Source organism: Rhinolophus sinicus, chromosome 14 (genome assembly GCF_057876585.1).
Source record: "Rhinolophus sinicus isolate RSI-liver-muscle chromosome 14, RSI-T2T, whole genome shotgun sequence".
In the NCBI taxonomy this organism is placed as follows: domain Eukaryota; kingdom Metazoa; phylum Chordata; class Mammalia; order Chiroptera; family Rhinolophidae; genus Rhinolophus; species Rhinolophus sinicus.
This window is the reverse complement of record NC_142514.1, coordinates 149,583,507-149,606,591: the sequence shown is the minus strand read 5'-3', so window position 1 is coordinate 149,606,591 and position 23,085 is coordinate 149,583,507. Positions and strand designations below refer to the sequence as shown.

The 23,085-nt window shown below is 47.3% G+C and overlaps 1 protein-coding gene across 8 annotated transcripts in view; it reads right to left on the bottom strand.

The window, feature by feature from the left end:
- Positions 1-22,824, bottom strand: part of BMAL1 (basic helix-loop-helix ARNT like 1) — a 95,224-nt gene extending 72,400 nt beyond the window's left edge. For 3 of the 8 annotated variants that reach the window (XM_074336017.2, XM_074336020.2, XM_074336019.2), the window contains exon 1: positions 22,633-22,788. The gene's annotated coding sequence lies outside the window, so the exon portion shown is untranslated. Of the gene's footprint in view, positions 1-22,632 lie in introns of all 8 variants that reach the window. The other 5 variants (XM_019729475.3, XM_019729485.3, XM_074336022.2 and 2 more) reach the window with 3 other exon arrangements.
- Positions 22,825-23,085: the final 261 nt, after the last annotated feature.

Below are 23,085 nucleotides of genomic sequence, written 5' to 3'. Positions count from 1 at the left end.
TCCCAACCTCCCTTGCAATTAGGAACAAACATGTGACTGAGGTCTGGCCAATGGGTAGGAGAGATGCATGCTTCTTCCACACAGGCCCATGAAAATTTCCCCACAAAACTTTCTCTCTTGTCCTTCATCCTCCAACTAAATGGAAAGAAATACGAGGGCCATAAAGAGGGCAGCGCCACAAGATAGGAGTGTGGGTCCCTCAATAATCACAAGTAAGTATGACTGCTAACCAGGGGCAGCCACACTGCAATTTTTCTGTGCAAGAAATAAAGTTATCGTGGGTCGATAAACTGAGATTTGGGGGTTTGTTTGCTATTTAACCTAATAATTTTGTCTCCTCGGTGAGGGCTTCTTTGTCCGCTCTGTTTAAAATCCTCCCAACACTTCTTAGCGGATCTCCTTGTTTTATTTTTCTCCGTAGTCCTTATTACCATGTAGCACAATGTATATTTTATTATTTTTTCTCTATCTCCCCAAATTCAAATGAAGGTTAAGGCAGAAATGTTTGCTACCCCCCCCTTTGCTGTATCCCCTGAGTCTAGAACAGTGTGTGGCATATCGTAAACAATTGTTCATTGCTGAATGAATGAATACATGAATGAACAGAGTACCTGGGCTCCAAGGTCAGAAAGGCTGGATTGAAGCCCGGCCCTGCTATTTACTAGCTGTGTGACGTGGGGCAAGTTACTCTACCTCATTAAGGCTCATTTGCCTTATCTGTAAAGTGGGGGAAGTAATAGTACCTTCTTTATAGAGCCTGGGACTAATTAAGATCATGCACGTAAGTCCCTTAGCACAGTACCGGCTGACGGGTCAGACTCCATAAATGCTAACTGCTCTTGCTATCAACTGAAGGCCAGAGGACAAAGCTGGTGTCAGGCCCTAGCAAGGTAGGGCCACATTTCAGACAGGAAGGAGCTGAATGGATATTTACATGTACAAACTCTTCTGGAAGAAATTGTGGCAAACACCTAGGTAGTGAGATTCAACAGCTGCCTACAAGTTCTCAGTAAATTGCCACCGATTAGAAAAACATGACAACTGGTGTCAGGGGTGATGAAAAGTGTGTGCCGAGTTTGCAGAAAAGTGCTGCTGTGGAGAGAGCACTACCCCAATGATGAGAGATCACTTTGAGCCTTTTAAGAAACAATTTTCACAGCAAAGCTCGAGACAAGAGAGGCGTCTTGCATCATGGGAACAAGGTAATAAGGCTATGAAAATGGAACTCAAATAAACCACACACAGAGCCCACATGGGCCCAATTTTCCAGGAAAAGTAGCGATTGCCACGGCGTTCAGATGAGGGAGTCACTTGTGCCTCAGCATAGCAAACAGCTTTCAAAAATCATTAGGCTGCAGAAAAGCCACTGGGTTTGCCAAATTAGCAGTGCCAGCTCTCACCTGCCCTTCTCTGTCATGCTCGCCTCTTCCTACTGATAAAAGGACACAGGCAATGCTACCCAATGCCTGTGCCTGCTTTGCCATCTTTAAAATACAGAATCCTTCCAGAACCAACAGCAGTGCACAGTCAGGAGCCGAGGCAGCAGCTTCTTGTGTTTACTGCCCGGCTGCCCCTCTCCGAAGGCCCTCCTGGCCTTCTCCTTGACTCAGACCTGGAACTGCCTGCAGCGCGGAACCTTCTGACAAACTCCCTCCCTGAAACTCTTTCTTCCCATAGCCGCTCAGGACTCTTAACAAACTCCCCCATCCCCACCTCTGCAATCCCTCTCCTCTCCATCTCTGGCCCCTCTTCCACCTCTGCACCCCTACATGTTGGTACTATAAGCCTCTAAAATACCACGTCTCCCCACCTTTCTTGCTCTAGGGCCTGTTCTTCCCATCAGAGGCAGGATAGGTTTGTGGTTAGAAACAGAGACTCAGAGGCCAGACCAACTGGATCTAATCTTAGCTCTATAGCAGTGTGATCTCGGGCAGTTAATTCTTGCTTTATGTCTATTTCTTCATCTGTAAAATGGAAACAATGATAGTACCTCGTTGGATCCCTGGAGGGATTAAATGAGTGTATATATAAAGCTCCCAGCGCCATGCCTGGCATAAAGTGCTACCCTGTGACCACTATTACATGTGCCATTGCTTCAGCCAAACCCCAAACATACCTCCATGTCCTTCTATCTCCAAGTCCTCTACTCAGGCCTTTTACCTTTGCTGGGAATGTCCAGCCTCCATCTCAGCTAGTCCTTTAAAAGCTGTTGACAAAAGCAACTGCTCCGTAACACCTTTCTAGATTCCCCTGCCAGAGTTGCCCAATGAGACGGAATTTCTACCTTTTCTAACAAGGAGGGGCTGACCATTCCCAGTTCATGAGCTCCCAGAAACAAGGATGTATTGGGTTTTTGCTTCCCAAATTTTTCTTCCCTGCAACCTTATACGCTGTAAAGGCTCACTAAATGTTTGCTGGATTAAGCTAAAATGCAAAACCTAGAGCACGGGTCTACGTATCAACCAGAGACTGAAACAATAACAACAGATTAGCAGGAAAGAGGAAGCCTTTCCTGGCACCCCAAAGTCAACACAGATTTCAGGCTCAAAAGAGTAGTGCGGACCAAGTCCGTGAGTGATGTTTGTTTGTCGGTTTAATTTTGGTTATTTCCTGATGGTCAACAAAAAGCAAATTCCTTTAGCAAGTTTGCAACCTGCTTCCACTACTAAAAACACTTCCCTACAAGCTCACTCTGGCTTAGGGAGACCTGTTTTTTCCTAAGAGATTCTATTTAATTATCCTAGTTTCAGGGCCTCTCTTAAAAACATCCTTAAGAAGGGATCAGTGTGTATTTTACTATGTTATGATTTTAATCAAAGCATCAAAGATAGGGATACAATTCGAGCAGGTAGATTACTCCTGAAGGGCACGTACTGCTCACCTCCACACCCAGCAACAAACAACAAGTCATGCATTATTTGTAAATACACAGCCTTTCACCTACATCTAATTTCACATTACTGTTACCTTGCTTCTTCATTCATGGAAAACACAACTAAGACGTTCCTGGCATTTAAAGTAAAATGTTAATATATCCTCATAACATTCTTCTTGAAAAAAGAAATTCTGATTCTCTATCTAATCTTGGGCCATTGCCATTAGCTAGATAAATGCCAACCTAATGAAATGATTCTGTAACACACAAAGATGGCTTAATGCAGCATTAGCTGAAAGAGCAAAAATTAGAAGCAATCTAAATGCCCCCATTACAAGCTCATGGCTCACTGAAGACATTCCCTTGATAGAATATTATGCAGCCATCTTAAATGAGCATAATGACAACTGGAGAGCCACGTGGAAAAAGGCTGAGGACGTCATTTTAAGAGTAACAGGGATGCAAGTGTGTAGGGATATGTTCGTGCCATCAAGGTTGTCCTAGCTGAACAGGTTAGGCCCAGGGTTTGAAGTCAGATGCAAAGAAAGGGAGGAAAAGCTTAAGAGGAAATCTCAGTAAAAAGGGCCTGAGAGGGTGGCAGCGGGCACAGGCGGCTCAGAACCATTGGCCTGGAGCAAGAGCCCTGGTCAGCAGTGCAGCATGGGAGACGGGAAGGGCGCCACCAAGCCAAGGTCACTTCAGGCGTTCCATCCCAAAGCAGGCAAGGGGAAGGGGAAGAGAACCCTCCTGAGTTTTGCAGAATGTATCAGTCCCTGGGTGAGTAAACAATTTTCAAAACCCCTAAGACACACTATGTCTAGCCTTGCCCTTTCCATAGTGTGGCCACCGGGCTATCGCCCGAAAGCTCAGTCCCTCCCAAGCATCCGAGGCTAATCCTGACCCAAGGCGGGAGGGATTTAAGGGTCTCTAGCCTAGCACACAGGGATTTAGTGTGCTCGCTGCGAACCTGGCAGATAAAGAAAGTGAACCCTAAGAGAACAAGCATGTTGGCCAAGGCCACACAGAGAGTTACTGGCCAAGCTGACACTGGAATCTGAGTTGGCCTGTCTCTAGGTTTAAAGCTCTTTTGTAAAGCAACCTGGTACAAGACTGACTGATGAGTCGGACCGCTTGGCCTGCACACAGTGTAGGAGTCCAACTGAAGCCAGAGAAACAGTGGCTTATGAATAGGTGAGCCCAGCCAGAGCAGCGTAGGAAAATCCCAGTGACGCCAGGACACCAACAGTTGCCGCCAAAGAGAAAAAGCCCCCTCCCGTGCCCCAGTCCCTGCCAAACCCCCTCTTTTAACTCCTCAGTCCATTCACTTGGTTAGTTCAGCCGAAGATCTGATGCCCTGGGGGTGCCAATGCTGGCATGGCCTCTGGCACTGCTGTGCCACCCGTGGGTCCCACAAGACAACTCCATTTCTGGAAAGGAGAAAAATGACTCCAGAGCTTCTCCCCACATCCCGTTCCCCTTGACCCCTTCCTCTTGACCCCTACCCCGCCCCATTCTAGACACCCCACCAAATACAAGAGGCCAAACTGATTGCCTTGGCATTTAAGGTCCTCCCTCACATGGCCCAAAGCACCTACCTAACCATGCCTCCCAAAGCACTCCCCCCCTCCCCAGACTGTCACCTCCAGAAGCCTCCTCCCCCACCCGAAGTCCCCTAAGAGCCAGCTCAAGCTTTCTCTCCTCCTCCAAACACACTGGTGTTGCTCACCCCTCTCCACTGAATGACCCCCAAGCTCCGGGAGCCTGAGCAGCCAAAGGGCCAGACTCAGATGTGGAACAAGCAGACCACTCAGATGCCATCATCCAGAGAACTGCACACAGGAGGGCCTCTTCTCGCCAAAATGTGCTCTAAATATAACATTAGTGATTCCATCATTTAAATGGTTGCCGAACCCTCCCTCGTGCAAACATTAGGCAGAGAAGCTGGAGCCAACGCCGCCAGTAAAGGTCCTGATGGATGTGAGAGCTCTTCCTACCTACACTGGTTGCCTGCAGGGACCACGTCCTGAGCCCCTACTATGTGCCAACCGGAGGGCACAGGGCACTTAAGACAAATCTGAACAAGCCCTGCAACAATCTGGACTCAAACAGGGAAAAGAGTAAGACAGGCCCCACTAATGTGGCATGATAAATGCCATGCAGAGAGTGAAGGCCCAGAGGGAAGAGCAGCAAGGAGCAGAGGTGTCGTGATTTGATTCAACCTGAGAAGGGGCTGGGCAAGGGCTCACAGAAAGCTAAATTGGAGCTGGTCCCTTGAAGCGTAACCAACAACAATAAAAACAATGGCAGCCAGCATTACTGGGTGCTTATTGTGTGCTAAGCATTGTATCAAACACTTCACTTGCTTTATTGCAAACTCATTCATTCATTCATTATCAAGTCCCGACTATTTGTCTGGCACTGTTTTAGGCACTGGGGATAGGGTAGTGATATGCCCGCATAGCTTGCATTCTATTGAGAAAACACAGAAAATAAACCAAACAAATTGTAGAATATGCTAGACCGCAATGAGTGCTAAGAGGAAAGATAAAGCAGAAAAAGGAAATGGGGAACATGTGGCGGGACAGTGGGCTGGGTAGTACAATTTTAAACAGGGTGACACTTGAAAAAGGAGCTGAAGAAGGTGAGGGAACGAGCCATACAGATACCTGGGGGAAGAGCGTTTGAGGCAGGGGGGCAGTCAGGGGAAAGAGCTTGAACCGGAAGCATGCCTGACATCTTCGAAGCACAGCAAGGATTCTGATGTGGCCGGAGTGGCGTGACAGGGACATGCCAGATCAGTGCACACAGCTGCACAAGCTGCGCCCTGCATAACTCAGGGGGTGCCAAGCACATGCTACGTGGAACCCCGTGTGCTCAACTGTGCACCAGGCCCTGGGGTTGGAGATGAAGTCAGAGAACTACGGGGAAGCCGTGTGCACCGTGCTAAGGATTTGGCCTTTCCTCTGAGTGAGACAGGAAGCTACTGTCTAGAGGGTTCTAAGCCAGAGGCATGACCTGATCTGACCCCACCCCTCTTCATGGGCTCACTGGGCAGAGAGCACACGGTAGCGAGGCAATGTTGGAAGCAGGAGACCGCTTCAGAGGCTACCGCAATCATCACACACAACTAGGTATCGGGTTATCCTCACAACCTACTGAGGGAAGTTCAATGCTCAGACTTTCATAGTGATTGAGGCTCAAGAGAGACCTGGTACCTTGCCCAAGGACACAAGGAACAGGACACATGGCCAAGTCCTAGATCTGCCAGAAAGTCTAACATAAAAGGAGACTCAACAAGGATGCTCAGGGAAATCACTTCCATCTGCGCAACTCCACACGTTTCTGGGTGGTCAAAAGCCTCGCAGACAGCGATGCGTGAAGATCCTGCAAGAGCTGGTCATCAGGAGTTTCCCAAAGAGCAACAGCACAGAAAAATATTCTCAATATATGCAAAGGCCAGACTCTGAGCCACCAGGAAAAGGACCGGGGGTGGTCAGGTGATGAGGAGGTAGGCAGAGGTTAATTAAAACTAGTTTCCTGAAGGTAACAGCCCAATATCCCACTGGAGTGACACTGACAGGCTGGTCCTCACTGAAGGTTGAAAACAAGGGGGAAAATACAGGCTTGCGTTCAGACAAAGCTGCAGCACGCACGAATATGGACCGCTATGAGCAAACTGGCTCATCACTCTTTAGGAAAGATGGACACGTACCTGGGGCACTTCAGAGATGGCAGGTGACTAAGAGAGCCAGCCCTGAACTCACGCCCTCAGCTTTTGCTTTCTCTGCCTGTAGGCCCTGCCTGGGCCCAGACTGTCTGAGTAGGAAAAGCAGCTCAGCTTTACCAAGAGGTCTCCTTGATTTCCTCCCCTCCCAACGGAAAATACTGGGGATATCCAAGGAGTCAGGCCTTGGAATCATCCCAACTCTGGCCCTCCTGCTCCATGACAAGTGGGCATATGTAACCACCTCCGGGGCCGTTTTTACAACCTGTTACTGTAAGCAGGACAGCAGAGGCCAGGTGTGCCTTGCTCATCCCTGTGCCCCCAGCCAGCATCTAGAACAGTGGCTGCCACACCGCAGGATCTCCACAGACAAACGCATGGCTCAGGGGCTGCCTGGCTTCCAAGCAGTTCTCTCCAAGAGCCATGCTTGAGCCTGCCGTGCCCAGTGCCTCCCCCAGCTTCTCAGCCAGCTCAGTGCCCCTGCCCCTTCCCTGTAGTCCCGACCTCGAGTCTTCACTGCGTCCCAGGAGCACTGCTCAGGCCACTCACCTGAGCAATGACAAGGAGCAAAGGGAAGCTGCCACAGGGGAAAGAACAACAATCAGCTCCCTTCAGGCTGTACAAATAATGGGGGGAAGAAGCCACAACCAAATCTACACAGTCATGAACAGATAGAGAGGATGTGAACTGAGATCACCAGAAAGGGAAGGGGCCTGAGAGGGCGAAGGACAGGGTCACCCAATCCCAGGATAACACTCAGAGGTACCTGAGGGACACAGGAGTATAGGAAGGATGAAGGAAAAAACAGTCACACGGTGAGTGGGAAACCTGCAAAATTCATCATCTTCAGTGATTGTAATAAGGCTGGTCAAATTCTAGGAGGAGAGTTACTAGGACATCTTTCCTGACATACTATAAACGCTTAGCCTTCTATGTTGATTTCCAGAAGAAAAGCATCCTCCTTATAACAAGATTTTTAATGCCTCAGTCAGAAAATAATCTAGATAGGTCTGAGTTAACATGAAAGTTTACAGCCAGGTTGCCAAAAATAAAGATTCTTGATTTGGCTGGAGAGTATTAATTTGTGGGACTAATTTTTAACTGGACTTTTATGATTATATAAGTAATGCATGCTCATTGTTGAAAACTAGGAAACCACAGAGAAGTACATGAGAATAAAAATCACCTCTAATTGCCTGAGATGAGAACCTCTATTAACATTTTGGTGCATTTCTCTCCTTCTACGGATGAGAGTTTCACAAAGTCAAGTGCATACTGTGAATATAATTTCAATCCCTGCTTTTTCCCAGTGAAGTCCATTTAAAAATACTCCACTGAGTTCCAAGAAAGAAGCTTACCTTTAATGAATAAACAAATTAAATAACAAAATGAATAAAAGAAACCCTTCATGAAGAAAACAAAACAAAACACTGATTAGTCCACTGAACCCACATTTTCCCAGCAAAAAAAAAAAAAAATCCCTAATGCTAGAATAAAAATGGCCCATAGATAGAAACATGAAGCTCATCTTTGTAACCACTTACTATATCGTATTTTCAACAAATAGTTATTGTTTTGAACAAGCCATACATTTTTTCCAAATCAACAGAAGAATTTTACAACTGCATCTGATTATTTTGAAATGAGAAATCAAGTTTCGGTGGCCTTGTGAAGCTGCAGCTGGACCAAACTATTTTAAAATGATCAGTTCACATTCATGGACCATGACATCCAAATGCAAGTCCTATCTCAGTTTTGTTGTATTCTGTCACCTAACAGTAGAGTAAGCAAATGAACTTGCCAAGGACACACTATGTGTCATGTGCCACCCGGTTACAAGCTGTCCTGGTATCTGCCCGCACCCTGGTGGGGTACCTGGTTTTTACATGTAGGCCCAAAGCCTTGGCCAGTGAAGAGCAGAAGAACCTTTCTGCCTACCAGAGAAGACTGTCCAGGATTAACATCTCCTTAGCACAATGAATTTCCCCACCTCTCATAATATTTCATACTTCATTCAACAAATATGTCCACGCCATGCATTGGGCTGGGTGCTGGCGACACAAAGGTTAATAACACAGATGCTAGGCCCATTTCCGTGCAAACTGCAGCCTCCATCCATTATCCTCACATTAAGCCTGGGAGACTAGAAAGCCCATCACCGTTATCCCCACATTCTAGATGATAAAACACATGCTCATTGGAGTACGTTGCCCCAGTTATGAAGTGGACGGGCTGGACTCAAACCTAGGTCTTCTAACTCCTAGTCCACACTGCTCTTTCTACTGTACCACTCACACTGATGAGTTTCCCCTTACTGACAACTGAAGTCTTCTAGATTATTTATACTCCCTCCGGCACCTGGGTTCTACCTGACTGCCTAGTTTCAGAGCAATGAGCTGCCCTGACCTCTAGAAGGCTGAATATGCCCTGATTTCTGTGTGCCTGGACTCAGATGCCTTCCTAGCTATCCTGGCACCAGCTTCAAACTTTATTTACTCCCTCCCATTTGTACCATGATGTAGCAGACTTCTAACTTACCCCCAAGGTTCTTCTCCTCTCCATCCTTTAGAAACAGAAATTTTGCTGGACTCGTGGCCTCTCAATTACAAATATCTCCCAGACTCCTTTGCAGCTAAATGTAGGCAATTACTAAATTCTGGCCACTAGGATAAAAGAATGTGCTACTTCCAGGTCCAGCTCTTAAAATGACTGCATGTGTGCCCCTGATCCTTTTCTCTGGGAGATGGTAAAAAACCAAAGCTTCCACTTTCAACCACCAAGGGGAAGCCACGTATTGAAGAAAGAAAGCCTAGACGACTATCTACTCTAGACTGCACATGAGAGAGAAATGAGCTTACATCTGGCTTCCAACCATTGTGCCTGCAGATCTCTTTAATACAGGAACTTACTCTGTATCATAACAAATACAAGAAGCTTCATTGAGACCAGTTCTACATTCTCCTAGTAAAGCCTTTGTCACCAATGAAATACTCTAAAGGCAATGTTCAAAACTATGTAAAAAGATTGGGGGAGAGGGGTTATCACTTTGTGAGGGGTATAAATGTCTAACTATCACATTGTTTTGTACACCAGAAACTACAAAAAAAAAAAAAAATGATACAAGAAAATGTTTGATTCAGTTTTGTTTCATGGAAAACTTTTTAAAAAATGAAACCAGGACCCCAAAGATGATTTATGTTCAGGTCAGAGGAAACACTGAGAGGGCCCAGAAAAGCAAACCAGCCTCCTGCAGTAACAGGAAGGGAGACAGCTCTAAGTGTAACAATAAGCAGGACCAGTGCTCTCTCCCACAGCAGTCACTCCATTCCTAGAAAAGGAGCCGAGTGCTAACATGATGTGACCAACGCTAATTTCTCCATGGAAACAATGTGATAACAGGAGCTTCTGTTCCTAACCAAGGCCTCCACGGCCAACTTTGTAAAGGAATTATATAAACTCCATGTCTTATCAGCTATTAAAGCCATGTGCCTTTTAAAGCTGGGAGGGCTGCTGATCCAATAATATCCCACAATGGGTCTATGTATATTCTGAACAATATAAAGGAGGTACGAGCAATGAAACCCAACACAACAACCAATCATGGGACTTTTTATTTATTCTGATTTGATAACAGCGTATAGCACAAAATACCTCACTTAATAATGCCTACTGACTTCTAAATACAGTAAATCACAACATTTAAGAACATCTGCAATAACGAAAGCAAAGAGGAAGAGAGTTGAAGTTAAGTCAGCAAAGTAGGGATAAAGTCCTGGCTCTGCCACTGACTAGGTTTGGGACCACAGCTTACACTAGCGCGGGGTTTCCCAGCCCTCCCCACTTGTCTTTGTAACACCTCTTTTCATAGGGTTGTGGTGAAGACTAAACAAGACAATGCAGTAAAAACTGCTTTATAAATCACACACAGAGGTAAACGGTGTTACCAGCTTTATGACATTTGGGAAGACTTTTGTGGGGAGATTTTGATGAGCACCAACATGAAAATGAGCAGCCTCTAAGCTACGCAGCCGATTTTTGAAAAACTGACCCACAGCAATTTCTTTCACAGTCGTTTTTTTCTCTTTATAATCGCCCATGTACATCAGCCGGCAAGAGTTAGTCAATCTGCTGCATTCATCATTGGCATCCATTTGCTCATGAACTACAGAGCAGCTGGCGAGAGCTGCTATATGTCAGCCATGGGCTGTGAAGAAGGCAGAGCCGCAGTGAGCTGAGACCACTGTGTGGCAACATGTCTATCAACCAAAAATGCCTTCCAGAGACCCACTGTGCTTTCAGAAACCTCAAAACCAGGGATGAGGCATTTCAGAGTGCCAGGGAAGGGAGGAAGAAGATTAGAGCTGTTACGAGTGCAGGCTCTGAGTGAGACTGCCTTGGGTTTGAATCACAGCTTTTCCTTCACTGTGTGTCATCGGAGGCACTTCTAGGTCTCACTTTGCCTAGAAAGCGGGACTGATGGTGCCCACCCCACAGGGCTATGGTGAGGATTAAACTGCACTTAGCACAGTTCTTGGTAGATGGTAAATTCTCTAAATTTAGGTACCGTAATTAATAATAAAATAATAATAAATAGATACATCATGCAATACTAACAAAAATTAAGATTTGGCAAATCTTCCATCCTTCACAGCAAGATTCTGCTACAGGCTTTGTAACCAGGGGCTACCTGGATGGCATACTGGCTCACCCATTAATCCCAGAGGCTAATCAAGGTTCTTCTGGATTTCTGCCTAATGCCCCAGGATAGGTGAACATCCAAGAACGCCCAACTGGCCAGCTGGCTAGATCCTGGCACTTATTTTTCTGATTCACAGCTGCCCATCATTATCCTGAGAAGTGTGTGCAGAGGAGAATGATTAACTTGGATATCTGTGTCTAACTTTTCCATCTATGCCCAGGCTGTGGCTCCCCATCTCTAAGGATGAAATATACCATCACCTTTAAAATATGGCCCTACCCAGCAAAATGAGGCCCGTCAGCACCTGGCTGGTGGACAGCGCCACATTCCTCCACACACCCTGGAGGCAGGGAACTTCCTTCTACATCCCCCAAGCTACCCCGTAAGGCCAGTACACCTTTCACTATTTAAAACCAGAAGCAGCTCCCTACAACCAGGGAGCAATTTTACAGGTTTCAAAACCTTTCCTTACCTCACTCTAGCATCAGAACTGTACTGTAACAAGGGGAACAAGAATTGTTATACCAGTTCCATAGATAAGGAATCAGCCCGTTTGAGACATTAAGTCATTTGGCTTAGGCTATCTGTTGCTTAAGTAGCAGAAGCAGCTTAGAACGCAGGTTAATCTAGTTCTCAATCAAGTGCTCATTCCCAAAAATGTGGGTATTTGTCTTTAAATCTTCGACTTTCATTAATGGGGCTTTGCTTCTGGAGAATTCATTAACTAAGGCATCCCAGTCACAGTACAGTGCACATTCACATACGTGAAATCCACTCACGCAGGCAGATGTTCCCTGCACTCTAGAAACCTAAAGGGTGACTGCAAACAGGCATGCCGATAAACATAATTGGCAATTCATTCCCGGTTCTGGCTCCCTCTCATCCCGTCTGAACTAAGCTAGCAGCCTCCGTCAGATCTCTGCTGCGGCTAGAGCCTGTGTGCTCCAAGCCACCTGGACGACTGACACTGGACTAAGGCTTCAGGGAGAATTACTTGACATCCCCAACAGAATCATCGTAATAAAACAAACGCAGCGCTTCCCCACTGCCTACCAGTCTCTGTCTCACTACGTCAACTTTGATTTGCCACTGGACCTCACTGAGTTTCTCCCTCTGCAGAGTGAAGGAGTGGGCTTAGAGAGCCTTGTCCACTTCCAGCACGTGACTCTCAAACCCCCAAACAAGCCCAAATCCTGCCTGTGGAGGATACTAAGAGGCAGCAGAGTCCACTAGTCAAGAGCCTCCAGGGCCTGGTTTTTAAACCTGAATCTACCGCTTATCAGCTGTGTGACCTTAGGCAGGTTACTGGATCACTCGGTGCCTCAGTTTCCTCACCTCTAAAATGAGGCTAATAATAAAATCTACTTCATGGGGTTTGTAGGAAGTAAATGAGATAATACATGTGAAATGCTAAGAACATCATAAGAACTCCATATTAGCAATTATTATCCTCTGAAATGACATGTTTGGGGTTTAGGCCTTCAATGATTTTCCAAACTTAAATTCCCCCCGTTATTTAAGAACCCTCCAATCTAGGCAAGTCTATATCCCTGAATGCAAACTGGTCATTCACACCTCCGTGCTATTACAATTGGACGATGCTGCCACCCATCTACTCCCTGGAAATACTTCTGTTACCCTTGCCTGTGAATCCAAATCCTCCTTATCTTTAAAGGTCTAGATTAAACCTCATCCCCTCCGTGAAGCCGCCTCCCTACCATGACAACTCACAAAGCTCTCTCCGGTCTCTACATTGTCATAGTACTTAGAGTCTAGACCACTTTACTGGCATCACACATGGCCTCGAATTCTCTTCTACTGGTGGATGAAACTGCAGGCTCCTTGGCTACAACAACCATTCCCGCTCTTCCTCTGGGTCTAGTATGGTGCCTGGTACATGGCCCTTCAGATAGTTGTTGACTGAATACATAAATGTGTAGCACTACGCCTAAAGAAATATGCAATAAGTTTTCTTTACGTTGATGTGGCTCAGCTATTGTTTACTGTACTTTGAAGCCAATTAAAGATAACATAAAGATGCATATTAGCAGAGCAAGGACAACCATGGCCAGTTAATTCCTGGTCATCAATAAAAATATACTGATATATAAAAGATACTGATTTCTCAAGAATAAGAAAAACACGGGTGCCAAAAGGAAATGGTGACCTGAACTCCAAAGTCCCTTGCGAGACCAAGCTCATGAGCCTGTACTATGAGAGAGGGAAAGAGAGTTGAGGTTTTCCCAAGCTGAATTCAGTCATTCAACAACTAATTATTGAGTGACTACTTTGCACAGACACTGGCTTAGTTGCTGGGGACACAGCAGAGAACAAATCAAACAGAATTCCTGCTCCTATTCCAGCATCTAAGGAGGAAGGCTAGGTATAATGCCCCTTCTAGCTCTAAAGTATAAGGCACAGAGTAACAACTTTTTGCACCAACTCCTTGCTTCAAGCAAGAAATACAGAGAAAAAAATGGAATGTACCACATTCATAACTGACCAAACAGAGGCAGCGCTGAAACTGCTCTGTCACTCCCAACGAGGCTCCCCTCACTGTAATATCTACTGGGGAAGTTCACAACACAGCATTCTGCACCCTAAGTCATTTGAACTCTAAGTCCGTAACACCCTAAGTCCCAGTTGAGCTCAGCCACTAGTGACATTTAAATATCAAATCTCTCAAATAGCAAATCTGGCACATGATGCCAAAAAGAAAACTCAGATGTGGGAAAGGAGGAAGGGAGGGGTGGCAGTGAGTTAAAGAACCAGGTAGTTTTCACCACTGCAGAACCGGAGGCTCTTTTCTCCTTGGGAGCAGAAACCTCTTCTATCATCCGAAGTCTTTAAAAAAATTTTTTTTCTATTCCAGCAGGATGCTGAAAATAGCTTTGCATTTAACATTTAAAACTGTTTTGATCCCACACTCTTTCAGCTCTGCTCTCTCCTGCAAACTCATTCCATTCCCTAAGGGCACTTATAAGTATATTTCATAAGCAACAAAACATAGTCACCATTTTTATCCCTAAGAGTTAAAAAAGAAAAGAATGATTTATATAATTATACGGAAGATAAGTTGGCTAAGAACACAGGAATCTTATCTGGACTAAAAGTTCTAGGACAAATTTTCTTTCAACTCATCAAAAAAGATAGCAGATCAAAATGAAGGTTCATACTGAAAGTCTAACTGTTGAGCACGGTTCATGGCAAATTCCTGAGTTCCTCGTTATTTGTGGGCCATCTACTTTGTCAAAAAGAAACTGGAGGGAGCCTTTTGAAGGCAGGCTTGAACAATGAAACATATGTGTGTTTTCCTGTCATGGTGAGAAAACAAGATTTTACAGCCAAGAAGGACCTGAGAAATCAAAGTTCAATGACAGCAACTTACTCCAAGTTACTCAGCAAGTCTGTGGCTCAACTCCCAGGGCCTAGTCCCCCCTCTCCACCCACTGTCTCATTTATAACACATGACACAAAATCTTGAAGGCACGAAGGTAAAAATCCCTTTTATAAAACTTTTTGATTGGAAAAATAGTAGGAGACATGACAAAGGTAAATGGGTCCCATTAATGAGAAAAGTAAATGACCTATAATGCGATATAGATAAGGGTGTCTAGCTTCAGAAGGCTTAGTTAATTCCTGGGAATGTTTTAGTACTAAACAGTGTGGTTTCAGCTACAGTCAGCACTAAATGGCTTTTGTGGGCTTGCCTGAGAACTAAACCACCATTTAATTCACTTTCGCTTTTATATAGAAAAATGTATCCCAAATTTCCATCAACGGCCTTACCAAATGAACTTTTGGGACAAAACCTGTTTTCAAGGTGGCTGTGCATGTAAAACAGAATTCTGGGGTCTGAAGCTCTGCACTGAACATAATTAAAACAGTAATCGTTGGTGAGACATGCTATGAGAAAGCCCTTCACACAATGTGTTTATATGCAATATAATGTCTTATTAAAACCCTCTGAGCAGAGTACAGTAAACTGCTATTTATATCATACGTAACCAAGAGCAAGTGCTCCAATGCTGTACGTGAGTATTTACAGGGCTCTTCCAGCACTGGGCTAAGGGTTACAAGGAGGATAAAACATCTGTACACAAGGAAATCATAATCCAGCTACACTGGCCTTTTACTTTCCTCAAAAACACCCCAGTTACTTCCAACCTCAGGGCTTTTGCACTTGTTGCGTCTTCCTGGGATACTTTCCCCCAGGTCTTCCTGCAGTTGAGCTCAAGTGTTCTCTCTCCAGAGAGGCCTCCCTGGAGAGTCCAGCTAAAGCAACCTCCTCCCCACCTTTCCTCGTCATTATTGTTCTCCTCTCACTGATTGCTTTGCTAGCATCTATTACTACCAGAAGGTAACAGGTTCAACTGCTTATTGTCTGTCTTTTCCTACTGGGACACAGTTTTGGGCACGGCTTTATCTTCGGTGCTGTGCACACAGAAGGCATCCAATAACCTTCACTGAATGAGGAGATGAGTAGAGTTGGAGAGTGGGAAGTGAACACAAGATAATTATTCATGAAACAATTTTTTAAAAATGAAAGAACTGGCCATCCTGATTAGATACAATATAATAATTTGCCAGATATGAAGTACCAATGCTTCTGAATGAATTCTGAATGAATGTCTGGCAATCAAAAGTAAAAAGAGAGACGGGGGGGGGGGGTTGGGAGAGAGAGAGAGCGCGCACGCGCTAAGGGGGCAAATGTCATCAGAGGAAGCTTCCAAAGCAGTGAGATTCAAGGCAGGCTGCAGCAAAGAACAGAGCATCTCAGGTCAAGAGAAGGACTTGAGCAAAAATATGCATCAGGAGAAACAGTGTGGCATGAGGTGGCCCAGGCATGGCAGGGAGGAGACAAGCAGAGATGGCCGGCTCAGTGTGAGAACGGTGGTGGGAGCAGGGTGGTGGGGCTGGCGAGGAGGAACAGGGTCAGACTCCAGAGAGCCTGGAGGACTGGATACAGGGCTGTCAACCACATGCCGGGGGGAACAGGGCTGTTCTTGGAAGGCAAAGTTAGCCACATCGCGTGGGAAGAATGAAAGGAAATAGAGGGTAGAATAGAAAACTGGTTAGAAGATGACCTGGGTGGTCTAAGCAGTGGGGGCCAAAAGAGCTTCTTCCCTCTGCTTAGACAAGAGAGAGATGTAAGTAAGCAAGATGTCAAGGCATTTTTCCCCTTAAAAAAAGACAACTTCCAGAATATCTCACCATAGCATCCCATGGCAGATTCAGGGCAACTTCCCATACATCCTGTACTCGGAGCACTCACGAAGGACAGCAGAAGTTCAGAAAGATAGCTGAGGGCAGGGCGTGTCTTTCCATGCCTTCCAAGTCCAAGATTAATTACATTCAGTATAGCGTGTGTTTATTATCTTTTTCTTCTTTGGGGTGGGGGAGTGGTATCTTATTTCCCTGTACAGTATATATTTGAATATTATATAACACACTTTTATGTAACAGGTTCTTGACACAAAACAATGTTTCCTCCACTATCTAAATGTATTTGGGGAACAACTGGCATTAAATTGTGTGTGTGTGTGTGTGTGTGTCCCCAAGGCTGTGGACATCTTTAGAATAAGGAGCTGGGGAGAGGAGGAAGAAGGTGGACACTAGAGAAGGTCTCTTCCCTAGTGAGGAGCTCTGCACACGGCTAGGAAGGGGGCAGGGGGTAATGAGCTCTCACTGCACACAAGAAGCTGCCTGGGGATGGGGTGGCTGAGCCAAACATGAGGCCAGCTTGTGTAAGAGCAATGCTGCAGAAAGGCGGGAGTAAGCAGGAGAGACAGAAAGGCACAACAAGATGTGAGAATAACGCTCACCAGCCCTAGTGACCGCTACTCAAGTGATAGCCAAACACGCGTCCCTTGTGCCCTACTGCTGAGGACTTCAGCCATGCTTAAAAGGACGTCACGTCACCTGTCACCTGTCAACAGGAAGACTGGTCACCGATCACTGAGGGCCAGGTAGGCTCCTGGCTGGGTGCTTCACACACAGGATCTAATCCAGAGGTTCCTTCCAGGAGGCACCTGCTGCAGTGCTTCCCGAGCAGACTCTGGGGTCCCCTGAGCACAAATCCGGCCCTGCCCCATTCCAGCTGGGTGGCCTTGAGCAGTTTACAAAACGCTTCCTTTGTGGGTAAGTGAGGATAATCCTCGCAACCTACCTTCTGGGGGTGTTGTAAGGATTAAACAAGTTGATAAACATAAGGTAACTGTCATAGAGAGTGTTCAATAAATGTGAGCTGCTATTAGCACCAGTGTTACTATTCCTATTTTGCAGATGAGGTAAATCAGAAGCTAACTAATTTGCCCAGGTCACACATTTCAAACTAGTGGTTGAAGGCATCAATACATGTAAATGTTTTACTCAGTATACGTACAAAATCCAATGGGTAGAGTATTAACCAGAATATTAAATTAGGCAGACCATCCACCCCCTTCTTTAACCAGTGGATAAACAAGAATTTACACTATTTAAAAGAACAGAACGTACTAACGTAAGAAGCACTTGCCATCATATGCCAGCACTCAACATCCCCCTGAAACAAAGATGACTAAAGCTTCCTCAAATCCCGCTCTTGAATGTTAACATGTAACAAACTCAAACCCTCGTCCCATGCAGACCTAGTTACTCATGACCATGTACACTCGTGCTGCCGTTGCATCCCTCATCTCATGTCCCCACCTCTCCACAGGCGTATCCCCTTCCCTCCACCTGCCTAGTGCCCGAGTGCCTTTGCCATCCCGTCTCCTCCTCCAGGCTGTTAATTGGAATTGGACCAGCATACCTTAAAGGTTCCCTGTGCCTGTCGTTTGGGGAAACCAAGATGAACTCCCCCCAAAGTGCTTGGCCTGAGCAAGCTGGTAAGACAGTCCCTGAGACAACCCAACACCACAAAGAATGCAGCAGTACCTAAGAGAATTAGGGGCACACTGCTGCCAGGCATGGGGAAAACGAAAACCAAAATGAAGAAATAGCTCCTGGAGGACCAAGCACATGAGCTGGGTCTTAAAGCAGAGTAGGACTTGGACACGAGAAGCCTGCAGCATGGAATGGGCCAAGGGCTGGTGCAGGGACGGGGCAGCCCTTCAGTCTGACAGGACAGTGTGCACACAGCAAGGCCTGGTAGCCAGGTGGGTCGGATGTGGAGAGGCAAGAAGGAGCAGCGATACAGACTGCTACCGTTCACTGAGCGCTGACTGTGTGCTGCGAGTAACTTCACGTATCGGTAGTGTAGGAACTCATTTAGTCCACACCACAGCTCTCTGAGATAAGCATTATTGTGGTCCAGCCTTCCAGACAAGGACACCAAGACATACAGAGCAAAGCAACTTGGGCACAAGTCATAGCACTGGTAAGGCACAGTTAGGATATGCAATCTGGCTCCAAAGGCTGCGCTCTTAACCACCCAACCAAACTGCCTCTCAGGACAGCTTGGGGGTCAAGGGGGACAAGTACCAGTGGGTTCGGAGGATGAAAAGAGACAGCGCTCGCAAGCAGTTTACAATGTAGAACTCCAAGGCGACGAATGTCTGCTACAGGCTGTGGTTAACGTGAACAGTGGACCTGCCAACAGAGGAAGCGGGAGACAGATCAGGACTGAAAATGGGAGCAGGGGTGAGGGGGATGATGAAGGACGGACACCTGCCTCCAGGTTATGAAGGAAGAGAGCCCAAAAGCATTATGACCCAAAGGCTGAGGAAGGAGGGGATTTCAAGAAGGAAGGAAAGAAAGGCGGGGTAAAAGCTGCAAAGGAGCCAAGAACAACCATTTTGGACTAAAAATGGGACTCTAGAATTCAAGACTTATAGTTTCTGGAGCTCTCCGAGAAAAAAATACAAAGAAGGGTGGCAGACAGAAAAGCCCGAGGGGAGGGGCTAAGGATGGAGCAGATGAGAGAGTAGAGGTGAATGTTCACAGTTCTGTGAGAGGCTGCCGGGCAGGGAGGAGAGACACATACAGACTCCGGGGGACCAAGTGTAGACCCGTGAAAGCTGCCTGCTGCACAGCAGGCCTCCCCCAGATCTGGCTCTCCCCCTTCCATTCTTACTCTCCTAAATCAAGACAAAGGTTTTTCTGGGGTTGGTGCAGAGGCTGAGGACAAACAACACAAAGGACAGTCTAGTGACAGGACGCTGGCCGCAGTGGGAGAGAAGACAGCAGGCACTGAGGGAAGGCTTCCTGTGTGCCAGGCATTTTACATGCATCATCTCCCTGGATTCTCATACAGACCCCATGAGGCAGGCGCTGTCACTACAGCACAGAAAAGAAGCGACAAGCACTTGTCCACAGCCACAGAGCCAGAACGCAAGTCCTAGCTCCCACTATCAGACTCCGGGCTCCCAACCAAAGTGAGGGTTCAAGAAGAGGGAGCAGAGAAGAGATCCACTAGTTTTTCCTGAACTGGGAGGAGAGGAGACATGAGGGAAAGAGACAGGACATTTTGAGCAGCAAGAAAGATACTGAGGGAAGTTTAAGTCAGAGCAGGTCTTTTTTCAAGAGAGAGGAGAAAAAGCCAGGGTGGTGTTCGGGGTAAGTCCAGGTACTGTGATAAAGCGGCAATGAGAAAAAGGACTGTAGAGAAGGGTGACATGCCTGTACTTCTGGGCTCTTAAGTAAACCTCAAGGTCCACAAAGGAGTTTTTTTACTTCCTTACAAGTGTCTAGCACGACGCTAACTAAAGTCATTGCCTGTAATTGTAACATTGTAAGGGGCAGAAACCGTTTCTTTAATATTGATGTTCTCCCACACAATGAGAGCTGATGATGGAATCACAAATAAAAGAAAGCTCACAGAAGGAAGGCAACACTTATGCCAAAGACAGCTATTAAATATTTAGTTTTTTACATATTCTTATGCACTTTTGTTAACATAGCCAAGTCGTTATACAGTGCTTGTCCATCGTTTAGTATATAAACTGGGTAGAGATTGCTGGTGTGGAGGGATAAATCTGAACGCATGGCCACTTCCTTTTCCCTCCTGCGGTAGGCAAACCTCTTTTACAAATAGCAAACTCCTGGTCGTCATCATTTTATAAATCATTTGAAATGGATTCTTTAAAACACCATCTGTTGATCTGCTTAAGTTTCCTATGAAAATAGGACTTTAGCTCAAATGTTCTGGAGTTCCAACAGGTAAATACCAACCTGAATTCAAATGTATTAAATATTTAGAGCTTTATAGCAGAAGGAAACTTTGAGATCACCTAGTTCAACTGATGACTGTTCATGTGAAGCTAACAGAACTCAGAAAGGTTCAGCAACTTGCCCCAAGTGGTACAGCCAGAAAAGCCCAAGTCTGGGCTGGAACCAGGATGTTTTAACTCTCAGGCTGGCACTCTTGCATCACACCTGCTCTTTTCTCTCTCCCTCATTTAAAATTTTAGGGGTGGGAAAAGTAGAAATTTAACTATAGTTTTAACTTATTATTATTCACGGGCTACGTCTATGATCAAAACCAAAATGCCTCTACAGATCCAGCTTCCGGTGATGCAGACACTTTCAAATCGTGCCCAGGAAATTTTAAAGCCTTCTAAGTAATGTTCAACAGTGCTAAAGACTTATCAATAAAGTGAACTCAATAACAGAGAATGGATTGAAAGATTCAATTTTGTGCTTTAAAAAATATTTTTTGAGTTGCATTGATATGGAAATCAAATTTAACAGCAGTGATATTTTTTTCTTGCAAGCACAGAGCATGTGATTATTCAAAACTGCTCAGGAGCAGCGATGATTATTTTAAGCTCGTGATTCAACCAGTACATTAATTAAAAACTCCACCAACCCAAATTGACAGATCCTGGTATCAATGGGACCAGAAGAATTAAAATAATAGTTGTCACATAAAAATAGACTAAAAGGGGAACAGCAGTAGATCTCAGAAGGACAAATGACAAAAAGTGTTGTGGGAAATGAGATGCAGCTAATGGGCAGTCTTTATGGATTTATTTTTTTTGAAGGAAGATCCTGGAAATACAGGTACAGTCAAGAAACGCTTCTTCATAAATACGGGATCTTAGTTCTGGAAGCTGGGTGATAACACTTGGCTAATAATTCCTTACTGACAAGTAACTTTGTAAGCAGGGAGAAGAGACCCCAGCGCCAAAATGCCAAAACAAAGCTAGATGACCGGGAAGGAGCCGAGGCCGGGGAGGAAAAAAGGGACAAGGAATGTGGTGTCAGGGGTGTCTGCCTGGTCTCCCGCCGGCCAGCACAAATTTGACAACAGACGCCAATGTCCGGTGTAGCTCTTCCTTCCCCTGCGCCTGCCCTCCGGCATCTGCGTGCGCCGCGCAGCCGGCTCTCGCGACCCCTCGGGGTGGCTGACTCGCGCCCCACAAGGTCGGCATTGATTTCTATTCTTCCACTTCTTCCTCGGAGCAAACGAAAGCTCTTTTGGCTGTCAACGCCCGAGTGTCACGAGCGGGGACCTTTTCCTTCTCTGACATCTGTCAAACCTGGTACTAGAGCCAGCCTCGCTGCGACCTCGGCGGGGCTCCAGGGCTCCAAGGCCGGCGGCGGGCCCACACCTGGACGCCGGACGACATCCCCGCGCCGGGGAGCACCTGCTCGCATACCCTCGGGGGCTGCCCAAGACCCAGAAAGCGCGGGCCGGACGAAAGTTCGCAGGCTGGGGTCGGCCCCATCTCGAGCCAGGGATTCCCGGGTGCAGCGACAGCCCCGAGACAGGGCCGAAGGGGAGGACAGGCTCGGACTCCCCAAGCCCGACGGAGACGCCCTCCCCGCCCCCACCCAGCCCTGCAAGCTCCCGAAAGGGAAGTGAAGGAGAGGAGGAGGAAGGGCAGAAGCGGCATCGCTCGCCCAACGCCCTTGGGGCGCAGCCGTGAAGGATAGACCCCTCGGGGGTCCCCGCAGCTCCCGAGGATACATCCTAGGACTCGCCCTCAGCCGGTCATTGCTCCCAAAGGGCGGAGCTGTCCCTTTAAGAGGCAGCTGGCTGCTCCCTACCCTCGTCAGGTAGCGATGCCCGGGGAGGGGAGGTAGGTACTCCCGCGGATACTTTACCGGTCCCTTTAGGGGTGCCTGCGGCACCTCTGCGCGCCCTACCCTGCAGCGCTAGCCCCGTGAAGGAGGATGGGGGCGGACGGGCGCGGCGCCTTTAAGGGGCGCAGCCTCCCCACGGCCCGGGTGGGGGCAGGGAGCGGGCACGGGCCCTTTAAGGCCGGCAGCGGGCACGTCGGGCAGGGTTCCCCGGCGGCCGGGCTGCGCCCCGGGCGGCGGCAGGGTCGCCGCGCCTGCTAGGGAGCTAACGGCCCCCCACGGGGTGCTCGGGGCCGCGCCGCTGTCCGCCACCATCCCGACACTCACCGTGGCTCGCCGGGAGCGCCCGAGCCCGCGCCCCCACTTCGATCCCGCGGCGGCGGCGGCGGTGAGTCCGGCGCGGGTAAACAGGCACCTCCGTCCCTGACCTACTTTCTGCCTTCCCTAAATGTCGCACCACTAACCTACTTTCCGACCAATCCGCTCCCCGCCGGCCCAGGCCCGGCCCCCCGCCCACCAATCGCAGTGCCCAACCCCCCTTCCCCGCCCACCAATGGAGGAGCCGCGGAGCCCGGATACCTGCCTCTTCCCGCCAGCCAATCCAAGAGTCCGAAGGGAGCCAGACTCGGAGGTCGGCCCTGGCCAATCCGCGCGTGGCTCGGCGCCCCGCGGGCCAGTTAGGCGGCGGCTAGAGAGGCCGTTGGCCAATGGTGAGGCGGCGGGGGCCGGTTTACCTGCTTCTTTCCCGCCACCAATCGTTTGGCACACAGAAGCGCACGC